Genomic DNA, 8,956 nt, shown 5'->3' with positions numbered 1-8,956 from the left:
GGTTGGACTTCGAAGTTTGTCACACCCTGAGCTGTGTGTCATTGGGCATGTGAACTCACATCTCTGATCCTCAGCTTATTCTCTAGTAATTCAAACAGGAGGTTGATAACCAACTATTCCAACCACAGAGCTTTTGCTCAGTGAGCAGAAGGTAAAGAGCTTGCAGAAGCTAATCTTTGTTTTAAATTCCATTTATGGGTTTGTTTTCTGTTGTCTGTATAGTGTGTGCCTGTGGAGATCAGAAGACAACTTGCAGAAGTCAGTTCTCTCCTTCCACTATATGGATCCCAGGGATCAAATTCAGGCCCTCAGTCTTGGCAGCAAGCCCCTTTACCTGCTGAGCTGTCTCTTAGACCCTTTAGCAACTAGTCTTGAACTTCAAGGGCACCTTACACAAATCACAAGGAAGGCTCATTTTACCAGCTGCTCATAAGTGCCAGCCTGTCTGAGTGGAAGCAAGAGTCTCACTTATGTAGCCCAAGATGGATTCAAACATGCCATCCTCCTGCCTCAGGCTTCCAAGTGCTGGGAAGACAACCACGTACTACCACAGCCACCTTTAAATTCTCTGTTGTGCAAGAATTTTGTGTATATGGGGCTGGAGAAATGGCTCAGCAGTTAAGAGCACTGGCTGCTCTTGCAGAGGACCCAGGTTCTGTTCCCAGAACCCATATGGCAGCTAATAACTGTCCATAACTCCAGTTCCAGGGGATACGATGGCCTCTTCTGTCCTCTGCGGGCATTGTGCGACACGGGTGCACTTAACCTACAATGCAGGCATAACACTCAAACACATAAAAATAAATAAATACATAAATAAAATATTTTTTTTAAAAAAAGAATTTTGTATGTGTGGTGCTAGGAACCAAGGCCCCACACAAGCTGGAGAGACACTCTACCTCTGAGCCACGCCCCCAGCCCCTCTCTGAGGACTCTAGGCTGTCACTCTACCCTGAGCCACGCCCCCAGCCCCTCTCTGAGGACTCTAGGCTGTCACTCTACCTTGAGCCACGCCCCCAGCCCCTCACTGGGGATTCTAGGCAGCGGATTCTACTGCTAAGTTATGCCTGGAGCCCCATATTATCTCACTAAATACCCTTAGTAGCCCTACGAGACAAGACCAATTTAATCTCCAGATTACTAATAGGAAACTAAAGCCCAGACAGATTATACAGTTCCCTCTAGTTTAAATAGCTAGAACATGATAGACCAAGGAAAGCCACTGAACTCTTCTGAGCCTCAGTTTCCTTGCCTTTAAAATGGGAAAAACACATGGCTCTCAGGGTCTCTGAAAGATTTAGCAGGAAGCCACTATGTTTCCCTAGGAAAATAAATTTTGTTGATATGTGTACCTACACTGTGCATACCACTTCAGCTTGCAGGACACAGAGAAATCCGCTGCATCTGACCCGGAAGCTTCCTCTCTGATGGCTAGCCTTCATCGTTCTTCAAGGAGCTATGCAGGCCACAGTGGGAGAAAAGACATCAATGGTCTTCCCCAACATGCCAGACAGGACACGCCCACTGCAAGAGAGCCAGCTTAGCAGTGAAGAGCACTGGCTGCTCTTGCAGAGGACCTGGGTTTGGTTCCCAGCACCCACATAGCAGCTAACAACTGTCTGTAACTCCAGTTCCCGGGGGTCTGATTGTCCTCTTCTGACTTCTGTGGGCATTACATGCATGTGATGCGTTTACATGCAACCACTCATACACATAAGAAAAAGTGCATATATATATATATATAAATATAACTTTTTTTTTTTTGGTCTTTTTGAGACAGGGTCTCCCTGTAGCCCCAGCTGTCCTGGAACTCACTATGTAGACCAGGCTGGCCTTGAACTCACAGAGATCCGCCTGCCTCTGCCTCCCAAGTGCGGGGATTAAAGTCATGCACCACCACGCCTGGCTAAAATGTATGTATTTTTAAAAATATTTTATTATTTTTATTTTATGTGTATGAGTATTGCCAGCATGTATGTGAGTGCACCTGTGTCATGCAATGCTGCAGAGGTCAGAAGAGGGCTTTGGATTCCCCTGGAACTGGAGTTAAGAACAGTTCGTAGCCGTCATGTGGGTGCTGGGAATCGAACCCAGGTCCTCTGCAAGAGCAGTCAGTGTTTTTAACGGCTGAGCCATCTCTCCAGCCCCCAAGATAAAATATTTTTTAAAAGATTTTATTATTGAGTTCCAGGCCAGCTGGGGCTACAGGGAGACTGTGTCTCAAAAATACCCCCCCCCAAAAAAGATTTTATTATTTTTATTTTATGTGTATGAGTGTATTACCTACATGTAGCTAAGTGCACCCGTGTTGTGCAATGCCTATGAAGGACAGAAGAGGCCCTCAGATCCCCTGGAACTGGAGTTGCTGACAGTTGTTAGCTGCCATGTGGCGGCTGGGATTCAACCCCCTGTCTTTTGCAAGAACAACCAGTGTTCTTAACCTCTGAACCATCTCTCCAGCCCCAAGATAAAATATTTTTAAACAAATTTTGAAAAGAAAGATGTGCGCATTGGTGCAATGGTGTCATGATTGTTATGGTGGCAACCACCATCTTTCTGACTGGATTTGAGTCCTGACTGGTATTGTAAGCCTGGTCAAAAGCCAAAGGCTGGGGAGGTCACTGGCCCTAGGGGGGACTCTCCTATTGTTTTTTTAAAAATATTAATTTATTTTGTGTATATGTATATGCCTGCATGTATGTAAGTGCCCCTGTGTCATGTAGTGCCTGCAGAGGTCAAAAAAGGGCATCAGATCCCCTGGAACTGGAGTTGTAGATGGTTGTTAGCCATCTGTGACCTGCAAATCATGTGGGTGCTGGGACCTGAACCTGAGTCCTCTGCAAGAGCAGCCAGTGCTCTTAACTGCTGAACGGTCTCTCTAACCCCAAAGTGTCACTTTTCAAACCTCAGTGAAAACCTCAATGGTCATTCAGGGAAAATCCATGTTGCTTTTACCTTTTCAAGATGATGTCTAGCTCTGTAGCCCGCACTGGCCTGGACCTCTCAGGAATCCCCCTGCCTCGGTCTTCCCAGTGCCAGGGTGGCAGACGTGCACCACAAAGCCAGTCTCAAGACTATGTCTTTTCATTTTTTTTAGTACTTTTGAGACCAGGCAGGCTGACCATGAATTCACAAAGATCCACCTGACTCAGCCTCCCAAGTGCTGAGATTAAAAGTGTGCACCATCTGGCCGGTGTTATACGTTTTCACATATAAATTCTTCCTTACGATAAAAGCCTTTGGCAGGATCCTTCTAGAACAAGTTTTGCTTTATTTTTTTCATTGTAATCCATCTTAAGCTTAATTTCCTAGAAGGTGGAATCCAATTTCCATTCCTCTAAGAGTTGAGTTTCCTTATTCAGTGATTTTTTATTTGTTTATTTTGAGACAGGGTCTCACTATGTAGCCCCAGCTGGCCTGGAACTCACTATGTAGACCAGACTGACCTCAGTCCGCCTGCCTCTGCCTCCAGAGTGCTGAGATTAAAGGCTTGCACCACCATGCCTGGCTATTAAATTAGTTTTTTGGAACAGGGTCTCAGGTAGCCTAGGGCAGTCTGGAATTTACTATGTAGGCCAGGCTTTTCCTGAATTCCTGATCCTCCTGTCTACACCTCCTGAATGCTGGGATAACAGGCATGTGCCACCAAGCCCGGTTACCAAGATTCCTTTTGAAAGTCAAAGGTTTTAAGCTCATAATTACAGTGTAGGGTTACTCAGACTGTACTTGGAAAGATGTTGAATAAATTCACTGAGGAATGCAGGTCAAGGCTGTTGAAACCGGATTAAATATACAGATAAAATCAGGGCCAGCTTTTTGATTTTGAAATTGAAGTTATGTAAGAAGGCACCACTGGGAGTCGGCTTGCTCCTGCTCTTATGCGATGCAGTCCATCATGTAAAACAGCTGCCACTGGAAAAATAGACACTAACCCTAAACCCTAAAGAGCCCATGGTGGTGGCATTCGCCTGGTGTCCCAGCACTCCAGAGGCAGAGACAGACAGATCTCTGTGAGATCAAGGCCAGCCTGGTCTATATAATGAGTTCCAGGCCAGCAGAGGCCACAGGGAGACCCTGTCTCAAAAAATAAAAAATACAGAAATTTATCAATTAAAAGAATCTAGGGGAATGGTGCTGGAGATAGGGCTCAGTGGTTAAGAGCCCTGACTGCTCTTGCAGAGGGCCAGGGTTTGAATCCTAGCACCTACACGGAGGCTAACAGCCACCTGTAACTCCAGTTCCAGGGGACCTAATGCCCTCTTTTGTCCTCTGCAAGCATTGCATGACATGGGTACATTTGCATACATGTAGTCATAACACTCATACACATTAAAAAAAAATCTGCCAGGCGTGGTGGTACATGCCTTTCAATCCTAGCACTTGGGAGGCAGAGGCAGGCAGATCTCTGTGAGTTAGGGACTAGCATGTTCTATATATGAGTTCCAGGACAGTCAGGGCTACATAGTAAGACTTTTCTCAAAAATAAAATAAGCCATGCCTGGTGGTGGACGCCTTTAATTTCAGCACTTGGGAGGCAAATCCCTGTGATATTGAGGCCATACTGGGTTATAAATCAAGTTGTAGGTCAGCTGGGGCTATATGGAGACCCTGTCTCAAAAAACAGAAACAAAAACAAAAAGAAAGAAAAGAAAAGCAAGCAAGCATCCTACAGTAGCCTAGCCTGTGAACCAGTGAGTTTATTGGGGTTAATTACATGAGGAGAGTCACAAGCCAGTCTGAACTTCACAGCAAGAACTGTTTAAAATTAAATAATAAGACCAGGGGGTGTGGTGGTGCACACATTTAACTTCAGCACTTGGGAGGCAGAGGCAGGTGGATCTCTGTGAACTTGAGACCAGCGTGGTCTACACAGTGAGTTTCAAGCCAGTCAGGGCTACACAATGAGAACATCTCTCAAAAAAAATTTATTTTTAAATTAAAGGCTCCAGAGATGGCACAGCAGTTAAGAGCACTGGCTGCTCTTGCAGAGGACTGGGGTTCACTTCCCAGCACCCACATGGCAGCCCACAAGCATCTGTAACTTCAATTCGAGGGGATCCAATGCTCTCTTCTGGCCTCCTCTATACACACATACACACACACACACACACACACACACACACACACACACACAAATCTCAAGCTGGGTGTAGTGGCACATGTTTTTAATTCCAGCACTCAGGAGGCAGAGGCAGGCAGATGTCTGTGAGATTGAGGCCAGCCTGTTCTACACAGTGAGTTCCAGGCCATCTCATGGAGACCATCTCAAAAATAAAATAAATCTTTATAGGATGAGAATTAGCTCAGTAGCAGAGTGATTTACCTTTATTTATTATTTTCGTTTTATGTATATGAGTGTATTGACCGAATATATGTAAGTGCAACCGTGTCATGCAATGCCCATAAGGATCAGAAGAGGGCATCTGATTCCCCTGGAGCTGGAGTTATGGACAGCTGTTAGCCGCCATGTGGGTGCTGGGAATCAAATCTGGGTCCTCTGCAAGAGCAGCCAATGGTCTTAACTGCTGAGCCATCTCTCCAGCCCCCAAAGCACCAGTTTAAAAAAAAATTAATTACATTTTAATTTGTCTTTATTGGTGCATGTGTGATGAAGTCAGAGGACAACTTGCAGGAGTCAGTTCTGTCCTTCCACCATGTGGGTCATGGGGTCGAACTCAGGCTGTCAGACTTAGTGATGAGCTCTTTTACCCACTGAGGCATTTTTCCAGTCCAAGAGACAATGACACTAAAATGAGAACCTTTAGATGCACTCTAATGTGTATTTATAACAATGAAACTCAAGCCATGTGTGCAAGTGCTTGCCTGTCATCTCCACACTTGGGTGCTTTTTTAAAAAAGATTTATCTTTTTTTCTTTTAACTGGGTGTGGTGACACACACCTTTAATCCCAGCACTCGGGAGGCAGAGGCAGGGGGATCTCTGTAAGTTCAATGTCAACCTAGTCTACATAGGGAGTTCCAGGCCAGCTGCGGCTACAGGAAGACCCCCATCTCAAAAAGAAATTATCTTTTTAATAATTTTTCTTTCCTTCCTTTCCTTCCTTCCTTCCTTCCTTCCTCCCTCCCTCCCTCCCTCCCTCCCTCCCTTCCTTCCTTCCTTCTTTCTTTTTCACTCACAGAGTTCCACCTGCCTCTGCCTCCCCAGTGCTGGGATTAAAGGCATGCACCACCACACCTGGAAATTTTTATTTATTTTTATTTTATGTGAATGAGTGTTTTGCCTACCTGTAGGTTGGTGCACCCGTGCATGCAACGCCCACAGAAGTCAGAAGAGGGTGTTGGATCCCCTGAAACTATGGATGGTTGTTAACTACCACGTAGGTGCTGTTTTAAGAAACATTAGATATTAGTCTTTTCTTTCAAAGTCTGTAAAACTTGGAACTTGGTTTAGGACAAGGAATTCTAATCTTTTAATCCCACCACACCCTGTAAGACTTTTGTTTAAGGAAAGGCCCTGATATGTTCCTGAGCCTGGAGTAGTGGAGCTCATCTCCCTTTGGGGATTCTTTTAAAACAGCCAATGGTAAAGACTGTGAGGTCAGACTCCAACCAATGGGGAAAGAACAGAGTTCTCCTGCCATAGGGATGAAAGTCCCCTGGATCCTTGCTCGATCTGACTGATAACACTTTTGTAAAGTAAAACCTGACTTACTGAGTTACTCTCTCCTTTGTCTGTGTGTTCTTTCTGTGGTATTAATGGGGTCCCTGGACCTTGGATTTTATTCTAACACTGGGAACCAAACCAGGTCTTCTACAAGAGCAGCCAGTGCTCTTACCCACTGAGCAAGCTCTCCAGACTAGTTTATTTTTATTTTTTATAGTTTTAAAAAATATTTATTTATTTATTTACTTATATTTTTGTCATTAAATCATTAAAATTTTTAAATTTAATAACCATATGATTAGAAGAAGCATTTTTAAAAAATATTTTATTATTTTTATTTTATGTGTATAAGTGTTATGCCTGCATGTAGGTAAGTGCACCAGTGTTGTGCAATGCCTTTGGAGGACAGAAGAGGCTGTCGGATCCCTTGGAATTAGAGTTATGGACAGTTGTTAGCTGCCATGTGGGTGCTGGGATTCGAACCCAGGTCTTCTGCAAGAACAGTGTTCTTAATTGCTGAGCCATCTTTCCAGCCCCAGAAGAAGCATTTCATTTCAGCTTTAACATATTCAGTAACACACTCCAGAGCAAGGATACATCTCTTTCAAAAGTGGCTGTAAATTTTTAGGTTCACAGTTGAATTAATACAGTTATACAATATTGAACTTAGTATAAATCCCAGGGAAGGTGCTGGTACCAGGACACTTGAGGCTGTGCAGCCCTTATTTATTATTTTTATGTGTATGAGTGTATTGCCTGCATGTATGTGAGTGTACCCGTGTTGTGCAATGCCTCGGAGGTCAGAAGAGGGCTTCGGATTCCCCTGGAACTGGAGCTGCCATGTGGGTGCTGGGAATTGAACCCGGGTCCTCTGCAAGAGCAGTCAATGCTTTTAACTGCTGAGCTATCTCTCCAGCCCCCAGACTACTTTATTTTTAGAGAGGGTTTCCCTGTAGCCACAACTGACCCAGAACTCGCTACATAGACCAGGCTGGCCTCTGCCTCCTGAGTACTGGAAGTAAAGAGCTGGGTGACAACACCTGGCTAATTGGTTTTATTTTATTTTATTACATTTTATTTTACTTCTGTGGTGAGAATGCAACTTGGTGCCTCATGAACTTTAAGCAAGCACTGACCAGTACACCACAGCCCCACCCACAAAACCATTTACTGAGTGCTAAGCATACTTTTAGTTGCTGAATCATAAAGGTGACTAAAATATAAAAAATAATGATGGTTCTGTGGATTGCAGGTGTGGCTCAGGGGTAGAGTGACAGCCTAGAGTCCCCGGACTGAGGGAAGAGGGCATGGCTGGTAGGTAGCATCTCCCTGCTACATGCCCTAGTGTTCAGGTCATAGGAAACCACGGTGGGTCCAGGGGCTATAGTTCTATTTAGCTCTTAGGACCACTCAGACCTAAGGGAGGAAGAGCAGGTCCTGCAGGGTGAGGTAGGAGGGCACTATGGATGGGGAGGTCACAGTTGCAGACCCACACAGCTCTCAAGAACCAGTGGGCTAGGGGACATAGCAGTATGGCTACCTGTGGTCATGGGGGGAGTTCCTAGGTCCAGCTCTGAGGGGAGAGCACAGCACCTGTTGGGGGGCAGGATTTCTCCCTGGGGTGGAAGCTCCTGGCCCTGAAGGAAGTGGCCAGGTGGGACCACTCACCCATCTCACAGCAGAAACAACCAGTCCCTGTCTACTACTTCCCAAGGCCAGCTGGGAATGGAGACACTCCAGGGATATTTCTAGAAAGCTGGTCACTGACCTCTGAGACAAATGCAGGTGTCCCACACTGAGGTGCCTCCAGGAGGCCTCCTGCCCCAGTGACCTTTCCTCCCAAGTGACCTACTCCAGTGACCCTAACTGCACAGGCTGGGAGTGTCCCAGGGACATCACAGTTCCCAGAAACAGAATCACTCCTCCATGGCACCCAGTGCCACATTAATGAGTCAAAGCCAGGGGCTGGAGAGTTGGCTCAGTGGTTAAGAGCCCTGGCTGCTCTTGCAGAGGACCAGGGTTCAGTTCCCAGCACCCATGTGGTGGCTAACAACCATCCATAATTCCAGTTCCAGGGGATTCAATGCCCTCTTCTGACCTCCACAGGCATTGCATGCACATGGGTGCACTTACATACATGCAATTGAACACAAACATAAAATGATGATGATGATGATGATGATGATGATGATAATGAAAGATGAAAAAATATCTTATGGAGGTCTGGAGTTAAAAGGCCTCCTTGCTTCCCCCCCCCCCTTTGCTAGTCCCATCCCTCTGATGGGTCTGCCTATCCCTAGCTAACTCCTACTCATCCTTCAAAGCCCAATAC

This window comes from Nannospalax galili, unplaced genomic scaffold, assembly GCF_000622305.1.
Source record: "Nannospalax galili isolate Female #2095 unplaced genomic scaffold, S.galili_v1.0 scaffold77, whole genome shotgun sequence".
Classification (NCBI taxonomy): Eukaryota; Metazoa; Chordata; class Mammalia; order Rodentia; family Spalacidae; genus Nannospalax; species Nannospalax galili.
This window is presented reverse-complemented; position numbering follows the sequence as displayed.